We start from the raw sequence: 23,397 nt of genomic DNA, 5'->3' as shown, positions 1-23,397 counted from the left end.
AAGTGGGATGCTAATGCTAATGATGGAGTCATCGCCACTCACCATCTTGGAGGACTCCTCAAAGTTTGTCAGGATGGTACATATGTCAGACATCCAGGTCCACTCCTGAGGTCTTTTGTGTGGAGTCTGACCTGAATATCGACGGCCTTGTTGCAGCTGGTACTCCACAACTGCTCTCTTCTGCTCACAAATCCTTTGCAACATATGGAGGGTAGAGTTCCAACGTGTGGGGACATCACACACCAGTTGGTGTGCCGGTAGCAGCAAACGCTGCTGCAACACAGCAAGGGCGGCGGAAGCTGTAGCCGACTTGCGAAAATGAGCTGACAGGTGGCGTACTTTGACGAGCAGATCTGGCAATTCGGGGTACGATTTAAGAAACCGCTGAACCACGAGGTTAAGCACATGAGCCAGGCATGGTACGTGTGTGATCTCGCCTCGCCTCAGAGCATCCACCAGGTTACGGCCATTGTCACACATGACCATGCCTGGATGTAGGTTCAGCGGTGTCTGCCACAGATCTGCCTGCTCTTTCACAGCTGTCCACAACTCACAAGCAGTGTGAGGTTTATCACCTAAGCTTATGAGTTTCAGCAGAGCCTGTTGCCGCTTGGCAGAGGCAGTACTGCAGTGCTTCCAGCTTGTAACTGATGTGGTGATATCTGAGATGGAGGCTGAACATGAGGAGGAGCAGGAGGATGATGCGCCGGAGCTGCGCATTGTGGGGGAAACTCTGACTGACATAGGGCCCGCAATCCTTGGTGTGGGGAGGATGTGTTCCGTCCCAAGGTCTGACTGGGTCCCGGCTTCCACTATGTTTACCCAGTGTGCCGTCAGGGAGATGTACCATCCCTGGCCACAAGCACTTGTCCACATGTCCGTTGTCAGGTGGACTCTCCCAGTAACTGCGTTGTTGAGGGCACGGCAGATGTTTTGGGACACGTGCTTGTGTAGTGCGGGGATGGCACACCGGGCAAAATAGTGTCGGCTGGGGACTGAGTACCGAGGGACGGCCACCGCCATAAGGTTGCGGAAGGATTCCATCTCCACCAGCCTAAAAGGCAGCATTTCCAATGCAAGCAGTCGTGAAATGTGCGAATGTAGGACTGTGGCCTGTGCGGCGTTGGCTGCGAATTTGCGCTTTCGTTCAAAGGTCTGGGATATGGACAATTGAACGCTGCGGTGGGACGTGGACGTGGACGTTGATGCTGTTTCTTGAGAAACTGCCATAACAAGTGAAGACTAAGAGGAGGGGGCATCTTTGCATGCAGTATGGACAGGGCATTGCCTTGCATGCACAACAGCGGAAGAAGTAGTGGTGACACCCTCTGACTCTGGTCGTGGACCCTGGGGTTCACCCGACAAAGTAGGGTGCTTTGCTGCCATGCGCCTGATCATGTTGGTGGTGGTCAGGCTGGCAGTTTTGTCACCCCTGCTGATGCTGGCATATCAGGTGGTACAAATGGCCTTTTTTGGGTTATCAGCAGAGTCTTTAAAAAAATTCCAGACTCTGGAAGACCTACCGGTTGTACTGGCATCGTCCCTCGTGTTAGTGTTACGGGGAACTGTTGCCCGCCTTCTGTGTGCGGCCACCACACTACTTCTTCCTGCCTGTTGAGGTACTCTGCCTTCCTCCCCCTGTGTGCTGCTGGCCTCACTCTGCGTGTCCTCCTGCCACGTTGGGTCAGTTACTAAATCATCCACCACCTCCTCCTCTTCCACTTGCGCACCACAATACTCCTCCTCACTTCGTGGCAATTGTGTTTCGTCATCGTCCACCTCTTGTGACAAATTGCCAGCGTCGAATTCCTCTGGCCGTGGCTGTTCAAATATTTGGGCATCGCTACATTGGTTCTCCTCTTCCACCACTTCAAGCGGAACAGGCGAGAGGCACAAATCTGGAAATGGACCAGTGAACAGCTCTTCAGAGTGTCCAAGTGTGGGATCAGTTGCTGTCTGACGACACTCGGCATGGTGGGAGGAAAGAGCATCAGGGTGAGGAGGAGTATGCGGTCGAGACTCATGGCTACTAAAACTTGACCGTGTGGAAGACAGACCGGAGGTAGTGTTGCCCTGGTAACTGGAAGTATTATCTGCTATCCAATTAATAACCTGTTCACACTGATCAGTTCGCAATACTGGTGTTGTAGTGTGCTTCCCTAGTAATTCAGTCAAGAAGTGGGAGAGAGAAGATGTGGCTGTTGGTTGTGGCACATTTTCACCTTGGTCACGGCCCCGTCCTCTACACGCACCATCACCAGAAGGTCCAGTTCCACGTCCCTTGCCACGCACCTTGCCCATTGTAAATGACGTAAAATAGCTTAAGCTCACACTATCAATGGAAAAAGGGTAATAAAAAGGAGATTAGAACAGTGGAAGAGGAAAACCACAGTTCTATTTCTCTGGCCTACACCAGAATCTTTTAAACAGATATATTTGTGACTGAACAGACAGGGAGACACTATTACTGTTTTTTTTTTACGTAAAACAGGCCAAAAGCTGGATAATACAGAGATTTGAACAGTGGAACTGCAAAACCACAGTTCTAATTTACTGGCATATACCAGACTTTTTTCAATAGATATACTTTGGGCTGAACAGTCATCGACACACTCAAACTGTTTTTTTTATGTAAAAAAGTCCCAAAAGTGGATAATACAGAGATTTGAACCGTGGAACTGCAAAACCACAGTTATAGTTATGTGGCGTACACCAGAATCTTTCAAACAGATATATTTGTGTCTGAACAATCAGGGAGACACTATTACTGTTTTTTTTTACGGAAAAAAATACCAAAAGCTGGATAATACAGAGATTTGAACCATGGAACTGCAAAACCACAGTTCTAATTTACTGGCTTATACCAGACTTTTTTAAATAGATATATTTGGGGCTGACAGTCAGCGACAAACTCAAACTGTTTTTTTTATGTAGAAAAGGCCCAAAAGTGGATAATACAGAGATTTGAACCGTGGAACTGCAAAACCACAGTTCTACTTTTCTGGCCTACACCAGACTCTTTTAAACAGATATATTGGTGTCTGACGAGTCAGGGAGACACTATTACTGTTTTTTTTACGGCCAAAAATACCAAAAACAGGATAATACAGAGATTTGACCCGTGGAACTGCAAAACCATAGTTCTATTTTTCTGGCCTACACCAGACTCTTTAAAACAGATATATTGGTGTCTGACAAGTCAGGGAGACACTATTTCTTTTTTTTTACTGCAAAAAATGCCAAAAACAGGATAATACAGAGATTTGACCCGTGGAACTGCAAAACCACAGTTGTACTTATGTGGCGTACACCAGACTCTTTTAAACAGAGATATTGGTGTCTGACCAGTCAGGGAGACACTATTACAGTTTTTTTTTACGGCAAAAAATGCCAAAAACAGAATAATACAGAGATTTGACCCGTGGAACTGCAAAACCACAGTTCTATTTTTCTGGCCTACACCAGACTCTTTTAAACAGATATATTGGTTTCTGAACAGTCAGGGAGACACTATTACTGTTTTTTTTTATGGCCAAAAATACCAAAAACAGGATAATACAGAGATTTGACCCGTGGAACTGCAAAACCACAGTTCTATATTTCTGGCCTACACCAGACTCTTTAAAACAGATATATTGGTGTCTGACAAGTCAGGGAGACACTATTTCTTTTTTTTTACTGAAAAAATACCAAAAACAGGATAATACAGAGATTTGACCCGTGGAACTGCAAAACCACAGTTGTACTTATGTGGCGTACACCAGACTCTTTTAAACAGAGATATTGGTCTCTGACCAGTCAGGGAGACACTATTACAGTTTTTTTTATGGCAAGAAATGCCAAAAATAGAATAATACAGAGATTTGACCCGTGGAACTGCAAAACCACAGTTATATTTTTCTGGCCTACACCAGACTCTTTTAAACGGATATATTGGTGTCTGACCAGTCAGGGAGACACTATTACAGTTTTTTTTATGGCAAGAATAGCAAAAAGCAGGTTAATACAGAGATTTGACCTGTGGAAGTGCAAAACCACAGTTATAGTTATGTGGCGTACACCAGACTCTTTTAATCAGATATATTGGTGTCTGACCAGTCAGGGAGACACTATTACTGTTTTTTTTTTTACGTAAAACAGGGAAAAAGCTGGATAATACAGAGATTTGAACCGTGGTACTGCAAAACCACAGTTGTAGTTATGTGGCGTACACCAGAATCTTTCAAACAGATATATTTGTGTCTGAACAATCAGGGAGACACTACTACTGTTTTTCTTTACGGAAAAAATACCAAAAGCTGGATAATACAGAGATTTGAACCGTGGAACTGCAAAACCACAGTTCCAATTTACTGGCATATACCAGACTTTTTTAAATAGATATATCTGGGGCTGAACAGTCAGTGACACACTCAAACTGTTTTTTTTATGTAAAAAAGGCCCAAAAGTGGATAATACAGAGATTTGACCCATGGAACTGCAAAACCACAGTTCTATTTTTCTGGCCTACACCAGACTCTTTTAAACAGATATATTGGTGTCTGAACAGTCAGGGAGACCCGAGCTCCCGCCCAAGTAACTCGGAAATGCTCGGTGCTCGCCGAACATCCCGAGCAGCGTGATGCTCGGGCGAGTAACGAGCAGTGTCGAGCATGCTCGCTCAACACTAATTACCAGTCATTTAGGACAACATTGGATCATTCAGAGATCCTCACTGAACTTCTGGAGTGAGTTTGCTGCACTGAAAGTAAAGGGGCCGAATAATATTGCACGCCCCACTTTTCAGTTTTTAATTTGTTAAAAAAGTTTAAAATATCCAATAAATTTCATTCCACTTCACGATTGTGTCCCACTTGTGGTTGCTTCTTCCTCAAAAAATTTAAATTTTATATCTTTATGTTTGAAGCCAGAAAAAGTAGAAAAGTTCAAGGGGGCCAAATACTTTCACAATGCACTGTAACTTGCTATAGAATCTATTTACCTCTTTTATCACATTCTCACCTGACACACACAAGCCATTCCTATCCAGGACTTTATCCATATCAACCTTTCTCCCATTCATTTTCTTAAAAAAGAACCACGTGCACTTTTCATGTTTCTCAAGATGTTCTATTTTGGTACGATAAATGATTTCTTTCCCTTTTTCATCCATAACACGCTTTAATTCACCCTTCGTCTCAACCATCAGATCATATACATCGATCCAATTTGCTCCACACTTTCTTAACCAGTCCATCCGCCTTTTTAAATCATTAATTCTGCTCTGATAAATAGCAGCTTTTTTATAGCCCCATTTTTTTAAGAATTTTTTTTTGTAATATACCTTAACCCAGTCCCACCATTCAAGCACACAAGCAAAATTCCTCTTACATACTCTCCACTCTTTATACTTTATTTTTAATTCATCACATCCTCATCTTCTAACAATCTTACATTCAACTTCCATACCCCACCCACATACACACGGTCATCAATCGCACTAAACACACCTCTCAAACACTCATGATCAGAAAAAGGTACAACGTTATGTTCAAAATTCATATACAACATATTTTTGGAAAACAAAATGTTATCTATTCTGGATGCAATACCACCCCTATCAGCATGGTATGTTGGCGGTGGTGGGATGCCAAATTCAAGAGTAGCAGCATCTAGAAGGGAGAAATCAGAAATAAGATTGGATAACTTTTTACCAGTTATGTCACAATTCCCTTCAGTGATGCAATTAAAGTCCCCAACTAAAACTGTAGGCATTTTGCCCTGAAGAAGCAAACTTAATTTTTCCAAAAGAGCCAACCGCTCCTTTTTTTTTGTCCTTTCTAGATGGACAGTACACATTAATAATTCTAACCCGCCACCCCCTATAGTTAACATATGCAATTATACATCTACCCACCTCTAAGACCGTGTAGCTATCTAAACTAATCTCCCTGGTACCCATTAATATCCCTACACCATCATTCCTATTAACATATGAGCCGGACCATACGTGCTGTCCGTAAGGCCAGTCCTTATCACTTGCACAATCCTGCATTCCTGAAGACAGAAGATATCAGCATACATCTGTTTGATCTAATCATGCACGGTTGCCCTCCTGGATTTGGATCTAATTTGCCTGACATTCAGGGACGCAATGCCCCAACCAGCCTTGGGAGCCATAACATGATGGTATTATATACATGACGACAGACAGGCCACTTCCTCTTCAACCGTTTTCGTCTTCCATCTGGAACTGCAAATCCTCGAATCTGTTTACGTCTGCTGGAATGCCTAAAAAAGCACTGATGTCAGGAGAGAAGACATTCTGATCGTAGCTACATTCACTCATCGCCCTTAAAGCATCTTCACCGGCGTCTGCCCAATCCGTTCTGGGCTTCTTACAGGAAGTTCCAGGCTCCTTGCCCTCAGAGGACCTTGCAAGAGTGAAGTCACCTTGACCTCAACAACTGGCCAACTCTTCCTCAGTAGCTATCCAAGATACACTGGGGGACTTACCAAGAGAACCACCCAACTCCCCCTCCCCGCAGACTTCATACTGATGAGGGAGCTCACACTCAACTTCAGCAAGTCCCAAACTCGCCACCTCTGGGCTGGGAGACTCTGTTTGGGGCAGGGCCTCCTCATGTGCATCCATGATTTCAGGTTCCTAATTAAGATCCGGGCCTGTAACCTAACCTGTGGAATGTCAACAACAGCAGCAGGGGGGTGCAGCCGCCCCACCTGAGACCTCAGAGTAAGACGTAGGACTGGTCTTGGCCTTACAGTCCTGATACTTATGGCCCTCCTCACCACAAGCATTGCACATAACAGGATTTGTGCAGTCTTTTGCAATATAGCCAGAACCATTGCAATTCCTGCAAGTTGGCATCTCCTTGCAACTATCCTGGGTATGCCCAAAATTTTTACGCCTCCTTCAGTACATCGGGGCATCCGGGAAAAGCAAAAAAACACTATTCTTCCAAATTGAAAAATTAAGAGGGAGGTAATGGATGCTTCCCGGGCTTTGGGGATTCATCCCAAATCTCACAAAAAATTTGTACTTCCAGGTCCAGAGCCCTTCTCCATTCCGGACCCTGTGGGAGTACTGAACATAAACGCAATGTCTCTTTAAAAATAAAGTAATGTCATCCAGGCAAACAAAAGGATTGTGCATAAAAACTACAAGCAGGACATCCCCCTTAGAGTAAAGCACAATAAAGATAAGACCTTCCAGCAAAGGATTTGTAACTCCATTTTTCAGGGCAATAAACAAATTCTGGCAAGCAGCCATAGAAGATAGTACCAGCACATACCTGCCTTCCCTCCTGAACTCCAGCAGGCATATTATCTCAGACTTCCGAATCTTCAGGATGTCATAAAACACCATCTTGACCAAATTACCCAGAGAAAAATGTAACATCTTATCTTCAGCGATGTCAATCCTGAATCCATTTTTGACCCAGCTATCACCGATCCCAGAGAACTGAAGCAGGACTCCCATCATCCACAGCTTCCAGGATCTCCCTCCTGAATCCTCCTGGCTATCTCCCAAAAGCAGCGACCGGCTTAAGCCACCGAAGTGGCGATGCCGGAAGGCCAAGAGACAGCACTTAAGGTGTTCAGGAGCCTTTGCACCTTGTCAATGCAAAGTGTGAGTTCTGGTTTGGCTGGGAGACGTCAGACCGGTATCTAAGGGATAACATTTCTCCTTGCAGAGAGTGACATGTCAAGCATGTCAAGGTGAGGAGACTTTTCAAGCTACAAAGCTCCTAATGGGAAATATGCAAATTGGCTCTTCAGAGAGGAAGAGAACTAGAACTCTAGTGCCACCTATAGGAAGTAGCAATCCTAAAAGTCAATATTGACCCTTTAATGAGCCTTGTCACATGACTTACAATAAGCAAAACTCACTCAGAGTTAGATAGCCAAAGACAATAAAGTGAAGATTATAGAGTGGCCATAAAATCTCTGAGCTGAATTCATTAAAGGGAACCTGTTTGCACAGGTCAAAATTCTAAGTGCACCTTCCTACCTATTTGTTTTTTCATTTATCTCCGCCCTTCTCTGCTTCTATGAAGCAAGAGCAGTCAATCGAAGAAGACGGGATTGGAGATGGAGAGGAAACAAGTTACTGGGAAGACTTAAATAATTGGTTACACCAAGCATGTACTGAGCGCTTGTACTTGGTTTATACAGTCATTCTGTGCTGACAGACTCCCTTTAACCCCTTTACCCCTGATGGTGGTGTGCACGTTAATGACCAGGCCAATTTTTCCAATTCTGACCACTGTCACTTTATGAGGTAATTACTCTGGAACGCTTCAACGGATCCCCCTGATTCTGAGACTGTTTTTTCGTGATATATTGTACTTCATGATTGTTGTAAAATTTCATCGATATCATTTGCGTTTATTTGTGAAAAAAATGGAAATTTGGCAAAAATTTTGAAAATTTAGCAATTTTCAAAATTTGAATTTGTATGCCCTTAAATCAGAGAGATATCTCACACAAAATACTTAATAAATAACATTTTCGACATGTTTATTTTACATCAGCACAATTTTGGAACCAAAATTTTTTTTTGTTAGGAAGTTATAAGGGTTAAAATTGACCAGCGATTTCTCATTTTTCCAACAAAATTTACAAAACCATTTTTTTAGGGACCACATCACATTTGAAGTTACTTTGAGAGGTCTTTATGACAGAAAATACCCAAAAGTGACAACATTATAAAAACTGCACCCCTCAAGGTGCTCAAAACCACATTCAAGAACTTTATTAACCCTTCAGGTGCTTCACAGGAATTTTTGGAATGTGGAAGAAAAAAATGAACATTTAACTTATTCACAAAAATGTTACTTTAGACCCAATTTTTTTTATTTTTGCAGGGGTAACAAGAAAAAATGGACCCCAAAATTTGTTGTGCAATTTCCCCTGGGCACGCATATATCCCATATGTGGGGAAAAACTACTGTTTGGGTGTACAGCAGGGCTTGGAAGGGAAGGAGCGCCATTTGACTTTTTTGATTGTAAAATTTGCTTGAATAATTAGCGGACTCCATGTTGCGTTTGGAGAGCCCCTGATGTGCCTAAACAGTGGAAACCCCCCAAAAGTGACCCCATTTTGGAAACAAGACCCCCCAAGGCACCAATCTAGATGCATAGTGAGAACTTGGAACCCCTAGGTGCTTCACAAATTGATTCGTAAAAATGAAAAAGTATTTTTTTTTGCCACTTTTTCATTTTTACGAATCAATTTGTGAAGCACCTGAGGGTTCCAAGTGCTCACTATGCATCTACATAGGTGCCTTGGGGGGGGTCTAGTTTCCAAAATGGGGTCACTTGTGGGGGAGCTCTAATGTTTAGGCACACAGGGGCTCTCCAAATGCAACATGGTGAACGCTAACAAATTGAATGGAAAATCGGCTCAAATTGTTAGCCGACACTATGTTGCGTTTGGAGAGCCCCTGTGTGCCTAAACATTGGCGTTCCCCACAAGTGACCCCATTTTGGAAACTAGAACCCCCAAGGCACCTATCTAGATGCATAGTGAGCACTTGGAACCCCCAAGTGCTTCACAAATTGATTCGTAAAAATGAAAAAGTGGAAAAAAAAACACTTTTTCATTTTTACGAATCAATTTGTGAAGCACCTGGGGGTTTCAAGTGCTCACTATGCATCTAGATAGGTGCCTTGGGGGGTCTAGTTTCCAAAATGGGGTCACTTGTGGGGGAGCTCCAATGTTTAGGCACACAGGGGCTCTCCAAACGCAACATTGTGTCCGCTAACAAATTGAATGGAAAATCGGCTCAAATTGTTAGCGGACACCATGTTGCGTTTGGAGAGCCCCTGTGTGCCTAAACATTGGAACTCCCCCACAAGTGACCCCATTTTGGAAACTAGACCCCACAAGGTACCTATCTAGATGCATAGTGAGCACTTGGAACCTCCAGGTGCTTCACAAATTGATTCGTAAAAATGAAAAAGTGGAAAAAAAAACACTTTTTCATTTTTACAAATCAATTTGTGAAGCACCTGGGGGTTCCAAGTGCTCACTATGCATCTAGATAGGTGCCTTGGGTGGTCTAGTTTCCAAAATGGGGTCACTTGTGGGGGAGCTCCAATGTTTAGGCGCACATGGGGCTCTCCAAACGCAACATGGTGTCCGCTAACAATTTGAGCCGATTTTCCATTCAATTTGTTAGCGGACACCATGTCGCATTTGGAGAGCCCCTGATGTGGCTAAACAGTGGAGCTCCCCCACAAGTGACCCCATTTTGGAAACTATACCCCTCAAGGATTTTATTAAGGAGTATTGTGAACATTTTGAACCCAGAGGTACGACACAGAATTTGATAACATTAGGTCATCATATTGAATAAGTTGTCATTACTCTTGAGCGCAAGTGCTCGCTACTTGAGTTTGCATCGGGTACTCAGGTATGCACCATGTATCACGGGTGCTCAAGTGAAATGCTCGAGTCCCCGCCCACATGTTTCACGGTTATTAGACACCCCAAAAAAACATGCGGGGATCGCTTGTGCATGGCAGGCAATCCCCGCAAGGTTTTTTGGCCGCGAAGCATATGGGGCGGAGACTCGAGCACCCGCGATACTCAATGCATACCCGAGCACCCGATGCAAACTCAAGTAGCGAGCACTTGCGTTCAACACTAGTTGTCATATCGTCATCTTTTCTTTTTATTTACTTTTGAAAAAAAAAAAAACCCCAACCCTAACATTAGCACAACCCCAACCACAGCCCTAGCGTTTATTTTTTACGCCGTTCCTAGTGCGGTATAAGTGATTAGACAATTTTATACTTCGGGTCGATCTGATTACAGCGATACCAGAATCATATCGGGCTTTTATGATTGACAGCTGTCACACACTAAAAGACACATATTTTGTAAAATCTAGTTTTTGCATCGCCATATTTTGAGAGCTATAATTTTTCCATATTTTGGCCTACAGACTTATGTGATGGCTTGTTTTTTGCGGGATGAGTTGACGTTTTTATTGGTGCCATTTTCAGGCACGTGACATTTTTTGATCGCTTTCTATTCCAGCTTTTGGGAGGCAGAATAAACAAAAACCAACAATTCAGGAATTCTGTTTTTTTATATTTTTTGATTCTACTCCGCGTGTGGTAAAATTGATAAGGTAGCTTTATTCTTCGGGTCAGTATGTTTACAGCGGTACCACATTTATATAGTTTTTCTATGTTTTGGCGCTTTTACACAATAAAAGCTATTTTATAGTAAAAATTATTTTTTTGCATCGCTTTATTCTGAGAGCTATAACTTTTTGATTTTTTGGATTATGGAGCTGTATGGCGGCTTGTTTTTTGTGGGACAAGATGACATTTTCAGCGGTACCATTTTTATTTATATTCGTATTTTTGATCGCGTTATTCCATTTTTTGTTTGGCGGTATGATGATAAAGCATTGTTTTTTGCTTCGTTTTTTTTTTTTTTTTTTACCGTGTTCACTGAAGGGGTTAACTAGTGGAACAGTTTTATAGGTCAAGTCATTACGGATGCGGCGATACCAAATATGTGTACTTTTAATGTTTGTTTGGTTTTTTTCATAATAATATTTATTGATGGGTACATTATATTTTTATTTTTAGTGGATTATTTAAAAAAAAAAAAATTAATATTTTTACAATTTTTTTTTATTTTTTTTTCACTTTCTGAGAGTTTTTTTACTTTTTTACTTTGCCCCACTATGGGACTTTCACTTTTTTTATTCTGATCGCCTGCATAGCATAGGGATGGAGCACCATCCTTGTGCTATGCAGGCAGTCAGCGTTGCACAGTGAGAAGATTGTTTGGTCATGCACTGTGCATGACCAAACAATCTTCTTGCTGTCTGGTGACCTGGATGTTGTCATGACGACATCGGGTCATCATGGCAACACCCGGGAAGCCACGGCAGACAGCGCTGGAGGCCGGAAGAGGAGGTGAGTATACCGATAACCTCCCCTTAGCCACCGCAATGCTGCGATCGACTTCGATCACAGCATTGCGGGGGTTAATGTGCCGGGAGCGGCGCGGGACCGCTCCCTGCACATAGTACCGGGTGTCAGCTGTGACAATCAGCTGACACCCGGCGGCGATCGCGCCCGCACATCCTTGTGTGCGAGCGCGATCACGATGACGTACTAATACGGGTCAGGCTCTTAAAGCCCAGGGCACAGACGCGTATTAGTACGTCATGGGCTCTAAAGGGGTTAAATATAGCGCAGAACCAAAAAAGTGTGTGCGAGGAAGAAGTCATACAAACCTAACCCCATTACATAATTTTTGCTGCAGATGAAATTTCTGGCTAGAGAACATTTTTCTTGGTTAAGTCAACATTTGACAGAGGCAGACAATTGCGGTTGCTGAAATATAAATGAGGGTTGTCTAAGATGATACCTTCTTTTTAATCTGTGTTATTCTGGCATTACTTAAAACACCACTCCAGAGTCTTTTTTTTCAGCGCTGGAGTGGCACTTTAAATGTAAGTCCCCTGCCCCTGTTCTTATTCTCACCTTCTAGCAGCTTCATCTTTTACCGACACCGCTTCGGTCACGCAGCGCCATCTTGTGCCCGTGACTTCTTACTGGCCAGAAGTCACATCTCAAGAGCTCAATGCAACTCTATGAGAGACAGAACAAGGTCAGAATGAGGCTCTCATAGAGATGTATTGAAAAGTGACCTCCAGTGCGGGCCATGAAGCATTGCAGCTGTGAGCAGGTCACTATTAGCCGTAGACCGATAGGAACGATGCTGGAAAAGGATGAAGGCGGCTTCAGGTGAGTATCAGACAGGCAAAAGGGGACTTACATTTAAAGGACCACTCCAGTGGTGCTTTAAATCAGTAAAAAATGCAGTGATTGTAACATTTAAACAAAATAATGTACTGCAAAGAACTACAGTATATACTTTACAGTACCTGTTGTGGTAGAGTCTCTCGCTCTGCGGCACATGACCGGCAGTAGTTCACAATCTCTCGGTGACATCCAGGAAAGTAGAACCTCTGTAGGACCCGCTCCCGAGTCTTATCTACCTCTAGATGCAAACCAAGATGTGAGAATGGGCCAGGCCTAACACTATACACCTATAGGGTCCCGGTACTATCAACTGCTCTATTAACTCCCCTTTTGGATTAGTGATCCTATAAAGAAGCTCCCCATTAAGTGCAAAATATGGGAACCTGATGTCAGCCCCCAGCTCCTGAGCAATTCCATTGATCACAGACACATTGTCAAATGCATACTTCAAAGTGAGATCCTGCATCTGCGCAGTACAAAAGTTCCCTCCAGTTTGGGACCTCGTCTTCCAGGATCACCACTTCGTCTTCGTCCCCCACAAGGACACACAGGGGAAAGTTATCTGCCTCTGACTGCGGCTGTGATGCATCATGGTGTGACCGGCTCCTGGTTGCGACACTTGGCACACCCCCGCTTTCCCCCACAAGTCCCAGAACAGACCGAAGTCCCGCCCTATTATCACCGGGTGGAGCAGATCCCTAACCACCTCCACCTCATGGGACTCAGCTCCACAGTCAGTGTGTATTGTCACTCTGGCAATAGGGTAATCCTTTGCATCCCAGTGTATGCACCGCGCACCCACATTTTTTCCGGGGATCAACTGGTGTGGGAGCGTGGCCTTTATAAGAGTCACCAAGCTCCCTGAGATCAGGAGTCCTTCCACCAGTACCCCATTAACAGTCACCAGGACACGACTGTGGCCCCTCACCAGGCTGATAGTTCACACTGCAGGTGGGGTAGGCATAGTAGAAGCAGCGACGTCCAAGGCTACAGTCCATCTGTTCAGAGGTCAGAGGGCAGCGGGCAGCTACATGGCCTGAGCCGTGACACCACCAACAAATAATCTCACCCGATGGGACCTTGGGCACCACCTCCCCCCACCCCTTTGGATCTTGGATGCGCCACCCCCCCTTTGGGCCTCCGCCCCTGACTGGGACCATCAATATAGACTGGGCTGTTTTCCCACGGAACCCTCGACCCCCTGGTATCTCTCAACCAGTCTGACCAGTTCATTAACTTTCCGGGGATCAGCCTGGGCAACCCAAGTCTGTAACGACCTCGGTAACGATCCATTAGTACTTGCTTTATGATCTGCGCCAGGGTAGACGATTCTGGCTGCAGCCATTTTTGCACCTGGTGCAAGAGGTCAAACATTTGGAAATGCGGTGGTTTCTCGCGGTGTGGACGAGCTGTGCCCTGACAGTCATTGCTACCCCCAAGTGTGCCAAAATTTCAACCTTTAATTTGGTGTGGCGCCCCTGAGGGTTCGGTCGCCACAGGGGTACTGCATCTCTTAAATGAGGTGTGGTATCTCCCCTTTGAGGTAAGGATGGTGTAACTGTCAGGACCCCACCTCTGCATCCAACACTACACCTCTCCCACCTGGGGGGGGCTTATATGCACCAGGGTGCTGCCCCAGCCGGGATAAGTGGAGATGGGGGGGGACCAAAGTAAGGGGGAACCTAGTAGTGGGTGAGGGTGGAGGACGCACATTTAGGTTACACAACAAAATTCATATTAAATAAACAGCCATCTTGGGCTTATGGTCTTTGATTGTGATCTTCATCACTGAACGTGGCTTTCTGTGTGAACCTGCAGTTGATGGGGACACGGTCCTCGTACTCTGGCCTTGAGTCGAGGAGCGGGCTAGAGTTAACGGCTGTCTCTACCCGTTCAAGGTCCCTACCCAAGAAGGCCTGGAGGGGAGGATAGGAGACAAGCTCCGCAGGCAAAAGGATCCCAGGTGGATGCAGACGGAGCGGTATACGCCACCTCTCCTCACTATTCTGGCCTAGTCAGAGGGATTCCTGCTGCAAAAGGGGTACCGGCCCCCGATATCTGACTCTGTCATTTTAAGTCTTAGTCGGAGAAGCCCGGAGGCTCAGTGGATCCCACTGTGTAAGGGACGGAGCGGAGTCGCCACCCGTACCCTTGTTCTGTGCATAGTCCAGAGCGAGACCCGGCCTTAGTACACGTACCACACACGGACAGGAGAGGACCTAGTGGGAAAGTCTAGGAACACTCTGGTGCGGTGTCCTGACCAAAGCACCTGAACTACTTGGAGGTTGTCGATCCCCGGTCCTGGTGGCCGCAGCGTGCCGTGAGGATCAGGGAGAAGCCTTGCAGCTGTGCATTCTACCGTGAGTAAAGCTTGGAAGACTACCCATATGGCCTCCGGTTTCTTATTGCAACGCGGCACCGCACGACACCGCACTACATCTCCCACTACAATTCCCATCCTCCTGTCTTCTCTGCCCTGAGGCCCTGCTCCGCCTGTGGGGAGTAGTACCATCTGCTGCTGCCATGACATCCCGCCTCAGAGGACTGAACGCAGCGCTGGTGGAGAATCACCAGAAACCTCAGGTGGCGTAGTCATTACAACCACTCGATTAACACCAAACTCTGAAAGCCCATTACATCTTTTAATGTGACGGCCCTGGGCACGGAACGGGTCCAGGCCACGACTGCAACCCCCAACATCTGACCCGGCTCCGAGTACCCCCATCTCTCAGGGTAGGGCTGTGAGCGTCACATACTTGGCATAGTCGGCAGGATTGCGTGCCCGCAGCAACGGAAGAAGATTGCCCATTGTAACCGGGTATTGCGCACCTTTTTACCTCAGCCTGTCGGTTTCCACTTAAAATGGTGCCCGCCCAAGATGAACGGACGCCATAATGTTCAAAAAGGACAGTTTCCTAGCCCCTCCTATCGTGGGCCTGGCTGCCTTATGGCGCCAAAAGAGCAGACCGCCACTTCCATTAGAGACTGTCCGTGGGGTAGTGTCCGTCAAAACGGATGGGATGTCTGGAGGAGTGCCTCTCAGCCTACCACCCTGGAGCCACCCTGAAAAGAGGAGGGAACGAAGGAAACCACAAGGTGCGGCCATAACAGTACAAGACTCACCATACTCAGGAGCAGTCATAGACGCTGCTGAGGAAAGTCCACCGGAGCCTTCCGAACTCCGTCCAGGTCCTACTCCCGTCGGAGAGGAGGGGGGCATGTTCCTGACCCTAGGGGAAGCTGAATTCCTTTGTAGGGAAACCCCGGACCTTGCCCAAAGGGTTGCTGAGGCCCAGCATGCGGCGTCCACCGCGTGGCGGAAAGAGATGCTGCAGAAGATCCGGGCCCGCCGCCAAGGAGCAGCAACCCAGGAGGAAGAAGCAACGGAGGTCGCGTGCAGCCCAGGATTGGGTAAGAGTGATACCCCGGTCGCGGGTGCTGAGCCCACCGTGCCCCTCCTGGATCTGATGACGGAGTACCTGCTACCTGGCACGGTAACTTGGGAGCAAGTCTTTGCCCCAGAGCTGGAAGCCTCCGCCATCGTCGGAGGCCTGCATTGCCTCCTGCCTCCCATCTCGGAGGAACTTGTGCCTGCTGGGGAATCTACCGACCCCAACGCGGACTGGTCCGCACTCACCGAGGACCTGCAGCAACCCCTGCTGTCACCGCAACCTGCACCTCCAGTTACCTGGCCGAAGGTGGAGGAGATGGCCTGGGACAACCAGGGGGGGGACCTGATGGGCTTCCCCCAGGAGACCCGGGCTGAAGCGCAGAGGAGGAGCGAACTGTGTAGGCAGCAAATCCTCCAGCTTGACAGGGAGCGACGGCAGAGGGAGATTCACTGCGAGCGCCTGGAGGTGCGCGCCAAGGCCGCAAAATCCAAGGCCCGCCAGGAGGAGGCAGCCTGTCCAAGTCCCCGGGAGGAAGGGCAAGTTGTCCGCTTCCACCAGAAGGTGGGATGGGGCTTCATTCGGAGTCCCCAGTTCGAGCAAGACGTCTTCGTCAGCCGGCGGGACGTCGAGCCGCGACTAAAGAAGGGACACCCTGGCCGGAACCTCTTCCCGGGTGACCAGGTTTCGTACACCCGCCACCACGGGGTGCGAGGGTGGTACGCCCTGGATGTGCATAAAGTGTCCAGGAGTGAGGCCCCCTCGCGCTTGACAGTGGAGGATCAGCCAGCCTCCGTCGGGAGGAATGAACCTTTTCCCCGGTGGGGATATATGGAGTAAGCGGCCCCGGCGGCTGTAACCTTTTGCAGTTAACTTGTTCTTGTTTTATGTTAACTACAATGTTTTCCTCCCTGCTTTGAGAGACACTTGTCCCTGCTGACTGGCAGTAGACAGACTCTTCTATTGTATATAGTTTATAAGATAAGATAAGATAAGATATACTTTATTTATCCCGGAGGAAATTGCGGTATCACAGCAGAACACAGATCTCGAACATGACACATATGATAACATAACATTTGGAATGCTTTAGACATTGCTTTTCAGACATTTGTTAAACACCCCCATAGCTGTTGGAACAAACGATTTCCTGTATTTTTCCTTTTTACACCTTAGTTGTATTAGGCGATTGCTGAATGTGCTCTTCTGTTTCGCAAGCAGTTCATAAAGCGGGTGTGTGTTGTTGCCCATTATAGCTCTGCACTTCTTCTTAATCCTATCCTCTACCACCTCTTCAAAAGTCCCAAGCTGTAGGCCCACCGTCGTGCTAGCCTTCTTGATAAGTTTGTTGAGCTTGTTGGCGTCAGCAACACGCACACTGTTACCCCAGCAAATTATTGCCGCAAAGGTGGCACTAGCCACAATGGATTGGTAGAACACCTCAAGCATTTTGCCACACACATTAAATGACCTTAACTTCCTTAGGAAGTACAATCTACTCATCCCCTTCTTGTAGACCTTCTCCATGTGGCACTTCCAGTCTAGCTTGCTATCCAGGTAAACCCCCAAATATTTGAAACTGTCCACCATCTCCACATCCTGACCGTCAATGGTAACAGGTAGGCATACCTTCTTGCACCTTCCATAGCTCATCACCAACTCCCTGGTTTTCTTAACATTTAGTTCTAGATGGTTAGCCTGGCACCATACTACAAAGTCCGCAACCACCCTTCTATATTCCTCTTCATCCTGGTCCTTCCCAATACCGCCAACTATCACAGAGTCATCCGAGTACTTCTGGAGGTGACAACGGTCTGATTTATACTGAAAGTCAGCTGTGTACAATGTAAAGAGGAATGGCGACAGCACTGTTCCCTGCGGGGCTCCGACACTGCTCAGTACACTATCTGATGTAGCCGTCCCCCACCTAACAAACTGTGGCCTATCCGACAGGTAGTCAATTATCCAATTCACAAGTCCCTCATCCACCACCATTTTAATCAACTTTCCACGCAGTAAGAGTGGCTGTAATGTGTTGAACGCACTAGAGAAATCAAAGAACAAAGCACGCACTGTGGTTCCATCATTGTCCAAAAAGGAATGTACTGTTTGTAGCAGAGACGCTACAGCATCGTCCACCCCCAGTCCCTGCCGGTACGCAAACTGAAGAGCATCAGTATGCGCCATCACCCTCAGACACAAGTGAGCAAGTACTATTCTCTCCAAGGACTTCATCGCATGCGATGTTAAGGCCACCGGTCTATAGTCCCCCGGGGAAGCCGGGAAGGTAGTCTTGGGAACCGGCACCAGGCAGGAAGTCTTCCATAGCACTGGTACTCTCTTTGATTGTAAGCTCTGGTTAAAGAGATGCTGGAAGACAGTACACAACTCATTTGCACACACTCTGAGGACACGTGGACTGAGACCGTCAGGCCCTGCTGCTTTGCCAATGGCCAGCTTACTAAACTGGTCCCTCACGTCATTTTTGGAGACCGAGAAATGATCTATTTCACCCCCTGTTAATTTAGCTAGTTGTTCCCCGGCCTCCTCCCCCTTCCCTGCTGCTACCGCACCTTTAATGCTGAATCTATTGAAGAACTCATTCATTTCATTAGCCATTCTAAGTCCACCACCCCCCTGCTCCGACCTTGCCTTAAACCCAGTCACTAGCTTCATTCCAGCCCACACCTCTCTGGAGCTTTTTTGTGCAAATTGATTTTCTAATTTAACTCTGAATGCCTCACAGGCAATCTTAATTTTCCCCGTTAGGTCTCGCTGTATAATTTTCAATGCCTCCTTGTCCTTCCTTTTAAAAGCCAGTTTTTTCATGTTTAGTAAATGTTTCAACTCTTTTGTAATCCATGGCTTATTGTTTGCATAACACCGAATGTCTTGAACAGGTACTACAATGTCCATACAGAAGTTGATGTAATCAGTAACTCTGCCAGTATTCTTATTAACATCACAATTCTCTTTCATGGTACACAACACCTCCCAGTCTGTACAATCAAAGCAGTCTTGTAACGCCTCCTCTGCTGCTGGACACCACTTCCTTATCTTTTTAATTGTCACTGGTTGTTTGCGGACGTCTGGTTGGTAAGCAGGAGACAATAGTATGAGGTTGTGGTCAGATTTCCCCAGGGGGGGTAATGCAGCCGATGAATAAGCATTCTTAACATTAGCAAAGAGGAGATCCAGTGTGTTGTTGTCCCGTGTAGGACATTTGACATATTGATAGAACTTTGGTATTGCAGATGAGATCTTTACTCGATTGAAATCCCCAGAAATTACAGTTAGAGAGTTTGGGTGTTTAGTCTGAAGCCGGACCATCACCCCTGACAACACATCCCCAGCAGCCTCTGGGTTCGCAGATGGTGGTATATACATCACAACTACAATAACAAGAGTGAATTCTCTAGGCAGATAGTAAGGCCTGAGGCCCACTGCTAACAGTTCAATATTTGGACAGCAATGTTTCTCCTTAACAGTTACATGCCCCTGATTGCACCATCTGTTGTTAATGTAGAGTATCACTCGTCCACCTTTTTTCTTGCCGCATCTAACTCTCTCTCTATCAGCCCGAACCATTTGAAACCCTGGTACCGAGACACATGAATCTGGGACCTCCTCATGCAGCCAGGTTTCTGTAAAGCACATGAGACTGCATTCCCTAAACTCCTTCTGGGTCTTACTCAGAGCCAGCAGTTCATCCAACTTATTTCCCAGCGATCGTACGTTACCCATGATAATGGATGGGACCACTGGTTTAAACCTTCTCCTCCAGGACTTGATCTTCTTGCCTGCTCTGCAGCCTCTGAAAGGTCTCCTTATTTCCCGTGGAACATTCCGTATTGCCACTGCTGGAGAAGACTTTATCCTGCGCAGTTCCAGAAGACGATCCCTAGAATACACTGCTCGTTTAGCAGCAGACCTAGGGTCCACCATCCCGTCATTGTTTCCACCCGTCACACCAGTCCTCTCCATGGCAGATCGTATGCAGTGACCTCCACCGCTCACATATGGCTGTATCCCTGTCACAGGCTGTGGGTAGCAGCATGCATCCTTCAGTAGCATTAGCTGAGATGGTCCGTATTGCGTGCCCCAGAGTGTCTGTACCTGCAGGAGACTTGTAAGTGGTGGAGGAAGATCCAGGTGCAGATCTCGTGCTGTGTGCCCAGCAGCAGTTGATAGTGTGGGAAGTGTTGTATCTTCCATCCCCAATAGACGAGTATACAGGAACGTTGCAATCCAGAGAAGGTAAGAAAATAAAATAAAATAATAAAATAAAATAACTGTAACAAAACTGTAACTGAAATAAAGTAGAAGCTTCTGCTGCTGCAATGGGCTGCCAGTAGTCCGGCGCCGTATTGTCTCCACAATCTAGCAGAGAGGCAGACAGGCATGTCCACACCCTCCGGAGTCAGAAAGTAAATGCATCTATTGGTTTTATATGAAACCGCTCTACTACTACCTCAGACCTCAGAAGAAAAACTTGTCTGGAGTGGCTCTCCTGGAGGTCCAACTCGGGATCTTCATGCCCTGCAGCCACCCCAGGGCCTACGTTGAGGGTTTGGGACAGGTCCCTCTTGCTTCTGAACTGACTCTTTCCTACTGCACTTTAATCAGTCTGTCTATATGCATAATGTCTCTGTGATGTTTTTATACTTTTGTACTATTTAAAGTTTGTAAAGTTTAAGAAAAAGTGCCTCCCATAATGGGAAGATTGTTATATTGTTATGCAAAAAATTTAAAAAGTCTGTACCATGTTTTGCTCTCTTTGCAGCCCGTGGACGTGCTGTGTTTCACCAGGGGGGAATGTGGCGCCCCTGAGGGTTCGGTCACCACAGGGGTACTGCATCTCTTAAATGAGGTGTGGTATCTCTCCTTCGAGGTAAGGATGGTGTAACTGTCAGGACTCCACCTCTGCATCCAACACTACACCTCTCCCACCTGGGGGGGGCTTATATGCACCAGGGTGCTGCCCCAGCCGGGATAAGTGGAGATGGGGGGGAACCAAAGTAAGGGGGAACCTAGTAGTGGGTGAGGGTGGAGGACGCACATTTAGGTTACACAACAAAATTCATATTTAATAAACAGCCATCTTGGGCTTATGGTCTTTGATTGTGATCTTCATCACTGAAAGTGGCTTTCTGTGTGAACCTGCAGTTCATGGGGACACGGTCCTCGTACTCTGGCCTTGAGTCAAGGAGCGGGCTAGAGTTAACGGCTGTCTCTACCCGGTCAAGGTCCCTACCCAAGAAGGCCTGGAGGGGAGGATAGGAGACAAGCTCCGCAGGCAAAATGATCCCAGGGGGATGCAGACGGAGTGGTATACGCCACCTGTCCACACTATTCTGGCCTAGTCAGAGGGATTCCTGCTGCAAAAGGGGTACCGGCCCCTGATATCTGACTCTGTCACTTTAAGTCTTAGTCGGAGCCCGGAGGCTCAGTGGATCCCACTGTGTAAGGGACGGAGCGGAGTCGCCACCCGTACCCTTGTTCTGTGCATAGTCCAGAGCGAGACCCGGCCTTAGTACACGTACCACACACGGACAGGAGAGGACCTAGTGGGAAAGTCTAGGAACACTCTGGTGCGGGGTCCTGACCAAAGCACCTGAACTGCTTGGAGGTTGTCGACCCCCAGTCCTGGTGGCCACAGCGCGCCGTGAGGATCAGGGAGAAGCCTTGCAGCTGTGCATTCTACCGTGAGTAAAGCTTGGAAGACTACCCCTATGGCCTCCGGTTTCTTATTGCAACGCGGCACCGCACGACACCGCACCACATTTCCCACTACAATTCCCATCCTCCTGTCTTCTCTGCCCTGAGGCCCTGCTCCGCCTGTGGGGAGTAGTACCATCTGCTGCTGCCATGACATCCCGCCTCAGAGGACTGAATGCAGTGCTGGTGGAGAATCACTAGAAACCACAGGTGGCGTAGCCATTACAACCACTTGATTAACACCAAACTCTGAAAGCCCATTACATCTTTTAATGTGACGGCCCTGGGCACGGAACGGGTCCAGGCCACGACTGCAACCCCAACATCTGACCTGGCTCCGAGTACCCCCATCTCTTAGGGTAGGGCTGTGAGCGTCACATTGGTATACTCCTTGGCGTCCTGTATGGCCAAGTCATAATGCGCCTTCTGGGGTTCCCCGTTAGGTATGGTGCAAACACCTCTGCCCATTGCTCTGGCTGTAGCCTAGCCCTCTCGGCAACCCTCTCGAATACCGTCAGAAAAGCTTCCATATCATCACCCAGAGTCATTTTGTGCAGCACATCCCTTACTGCCTTTCGGACCGCAAAGTCGTTCAATGACCTTATCGCTGGAGCTGTTGTCGAGCCACGGATCACCTCTGCGAGCAAGTCGATCTGCTGCTGCTGTTGTCGGCACTGGTCCTGTTGGGCCTGTTGCTGGAGCTGCTGCATAAGCAATTTGGTGGTCTCATATTGCGCCATCTGCTGCAACATCTGCTGGTGTTGTGCTTGCTGCTGCTGGTGCTGCGCTTGTTGCGCCTGCTGTGCCTGCAACAGATGCTTAAGGAGGTCCTCCATTTTGTCCGGCGTCACTTGCTGGCTCACAGCCGACTTTACCCAGGACATACAGGCCTTCCTGTGACAGTCGCATGAGTTCTCTGGGAGTTTTGCCCACAATTCTAACACCACATGTGGTAGAGTCTCTCGCTCTTCGGCACTCGGAGATAGATACAGGACACTGTCTCTTTAAGGGACTTGGTGGTTTATTAGAAGAAGCAGCATAAACCATATCCAAGTGCAAAACATAAACATAGCCTTTCTGGCATAACAGGAAAACAAACAAAAGGGAAAAAGTACAGCACAGTCCTTACTTCGGCTGAGGTCCGGCCACTCAGGGTCAGCAATAGCACACGGTCCAGTGTTAGCGCAAACACAAGTTCCTCTCTCTCAGGAGCTTGCTTCCACACTCTGAACACACCTGAGTGTCAGGGCTGATTATTTAAAGCCCAGACTCTCCCCTGATTGGAGGTATGGTGGATAACGTCCCACCCTGCACTTTCGTTATCCACTGCAAACATTCACTTGTAAAAGTGGTTCTATTAACTATCTCTGCACTGACTTTGCAGGAGAACTCACATATTTTCACATCACTGAGTCTAAGAGTCTCAGCGACACATACCTCCCTTCTGTCACACTACCAGTGACTTTGTCACACTGTATATAAATAAAATTCT

Source organism: Phyllobates terribilis, unplaced genomic scaffold, assembly GCF_046119375.1.
Source record: "Phyllobates terribilis strain yellow unplaced genomic scaffold, ASM4611937v1 Scaffold_1__5_contigs__length_1240528914, whole genome shotgun sequence".
NCBI classification, from domain to species: Eukaryota; Metazoa; Chordata; class Amphibia; order Anura; family Dendrobatidae; genus Phyllobates; species Phyllobates terribilis.
This window is presented reverse-complemented; position numbering follows the sequence as displayed.